We start from the raw sequence: 2,500 nt of genomic DNA on the forward strand, positions 1-2,500 counted from the left end.
TGGGAGACCGCTTGGGAATACCAGGTGCTGTAAGCCTTTTGGAAACTTTTCACTTACTATATAATAATTTTGCCAAAAAATAGAGTCAATGCCCCATCTCTGAATCTTAGCAGGTTTAGGTCTGGTGAGTACTTGGATGAGAGACTGCCTAGGAATACCAGGTGCTTTAAGCTTTTTGGAAATGTTTCACTTAGTATATAATAATTTTGCTGAAAAATAGATTCAATGCCCGATCTCTGAATATTAGCAGGTTTGGGCCTGGTTAGTACATGGATGAGAGACTGCCTGGGAATACCAGGTGCTTTAAACTTTTTGGAAAATTTTACGATTTATAAAATAATCTTGCAAAAAAAAAAAAGAGTCAATGCCCGATCTCTGAATCTTAGCAGGTTTAGGTCTGGTGAGTACTTGGATGAGAAACTGCCTAGGAATACCAGGTGCTTTAAGCTTTTTGGAAATGTTTCACTTAGTATGAAATAATTTTGCTAAAAAATAGATTCAATGCCCGATCTCTGAATCTTAGCAGGTTTAGGTCTGGTTAGTACTTGGATGAGAGACTGCCTAGGAATACCAGGTGCTTTAAACCTTTTGGAAAAATTCACGATTTATATAATAATCTTGCAAAAAAAAAAAAAAAAAAGAGTCAATGCCCGATCTCTGAATCTTAGCAGGTTTAGGTCTCGTTAGTACTTGGATGAGAGACTGCCTAGGAATACCAGGTGCTTTAAGCTTTTGGGTTTTCTTTCCTACTTATATAATGTACTGGCGATTAGATGGGCTGGTCTTTAAATAGCCCTCTCTTTGCGGCAGTCTTCGCTTACGGCCATACCAACCTAGCTATGCCCGATCTCGTCTGCTCTCGGAAGCTAAGCAGGTTTGGGCCTGGTTAGTACTTGGATGGGAGACCGCTTGGGAATACCAGGTGCTGTAAGCCTTTTGGAAACTTTTCACTTAGTATATAATAATTTTGCCAAAAAATAGAGTCAATGCCCCATCTCTGAATCTTAGCAGGTTTAGGTCTGGTGAGTACTTGGATGAGAGACTGCCTAGGAATACCAGGTGCTATAAGCTTTTTGGAAATGTTTCACTTAGTACATAATAATTTTGCTAAAAAAATAGATTCAATGCCCGATCTCTGCATCTTAGCAGGTTTAGGTCTGGTTAGTACTTGGATGAGAGACTGCCTAGGAATACCAGGTGCTTTAAGCTTTTGGGTTTTCTTTCCTACTTATATAATGTACTGGCGATTAGATGGGCTGGTCTTTAAATAGCCCTCTCTTTGCAGCAGTCTTCGCTTACGGCCATACCAACCTGGCTATGCCCGATCTCGTCTGCTCTTGGAAGCTAAGCCGGTTTGGGCCTGGTTAGTACTTGGATTGGAGACCGCCTGGGAATACCAGGTGCTGTAAGCTTTTTGGAAACTTTTCACTTAGTATATAATAATTTTGCCAAAAAATAGAGTCAATGCCCGATCTCTGAATATTAGCAGGTTTGGGCCTGGTTAGTACATGGATGAGAGACTGCCTGGGAATACCAGGTGCTTTAAACTTTTTGGAAAATTTCACGATTTATAAAATAATCTTGCAAAAAAAAAAAAAAAAAGAGTCAATGCCCGATCTCTGAATCTTAGCAGGTTTAGGTCTGGTAAGTACTTGGATGAGAAACTGCCTAGGAATACCAGGTGCTTTAAGCTTTTTGGAAATGTTTCACTTAGTATATAATAATTTTGCTGAAAAATAGATTCAATGCCCGATCTCTGAATATTAGCAGGTTTGGGCCTGGTTAGTACATGGATGAGAGACTGCCTGGGAATACCAGGTGCTTTAAACTTTTTGGAAAATTTTGATTTATAAAATAATCTTGCAAAAAAAAAAAAGAGTCAATGCCCGATCTCTGAATCTTAGCAGGTTTAGGTCTGGTGAGTACTTGGATGAGAAACTGCCTAGGAATACCAGGTGCTTTAAGCTTTTTGGAAATGTTTCACTTAGTATGAAATAATTTTGCTAAAAAATAGATTCAATGCCCGATCTCTGAATCTTAGCAGGTTTAGGTCTGGTTAGTACTTGGATGAGAGACTGCCTAGGAATACCAGGTGCTTTAAACCTTTTGGAAAATTTCACGATTTATATAATAATCTTGCAAAACAAAAAAAACAAAAAAAAGAGTCAATGCCCGATCTCTGAATCTTAGCAGGTTTAGGTCTCGTTAGTACTTGGATGAGAGACTGCCTAGGAATACCAGGTGCTTTAAGCTTTTGGGTTTTCTTTCCTACTTATATAATGTACTGGCGATTAGATGGGCTGGTCTTTAAATAGCCCTCTCTTTGCGGCAGTCTTCGCTTACGGCCATACCAACCTGGCTATGCCCGATCTCGTCTGCTCTTGGAAGCTAAGCAGGTTTGGGCCTGGTTAGTACTTGGATGGGAGACCGCTTGGGAATACCAGGTGCTGTAAGCCTTTTGGAAACTTTTCACTTAGTATTAGGGGTGTAACGATACGCG

General features: G+C 39.9%; 3 non-coding genes and 1 pseudogene across 3 annotated transcripts in view; all 4 read left to right on the top strand.

The window, feature by feature from the left end:
* The window catches only part of LOC127943659 (5S ribosomal RNA), a 119-nt gene extending 83 nt beyond the window's left edge, over positions 1-36 (top strand). Inside the window, exon 1 of the ribosomal RNA XR_008149812.1 lies at positions 1-36. This exon is cut by the window's left edge and continues 83 nt beyond it. This is a non-coding gene — a ribosomal RNA (5S ribosomal RNA).
* A 779-nt stretch (positions 37-815) lies between these two features.
* On the top strand, positions 816-934 carry LOC127943884 (5S ribosomal RNA). Its single transcript, XR_008150029.1, has one exon. It is a non-coding gene; the product is annotated as a 5S ribosomal RNA (ribosomal RNA).
* A 359-nt stretch (positions 935-1,293) lies between these two features.
* LOC127943582 (uncharacterized) lies at positions 1,294-1,412 on the top strand (annotated as a pseudogene).
* A 925-nt stretch (positions 1,413-2,337) lies between these two features.
* LOC127943870 (5S ribosomal RNA) lies at positions 2,338-2,456 on the top strand. Its single transcript, XR_008150015.1, has one exon. It is a non-coding gene; the product is annotated as a 5S ribosomal RNA (ribosomal RNA).
* The last annotated feature ends 44 nt before the right edge of the window (positions 2,457-2,500 follow it).

This window comes from Carassius gibelio, chromosome A22, assembly GCF_023724105.1.
Source record: "Carassius gibelio isolate Cgi1373 ecotype wild population from Czech Republic chromosome A22, carGib1.2-hapl.c, whole genome shotgun sequence".
Classification (NCBI taxonomy): domain Eukaryota; kingdom Metazoa; phylum Chordata; class Actinopteri; order Cypriniformes; family Cyprinidae; genus Carassius; species Carassius gibelio.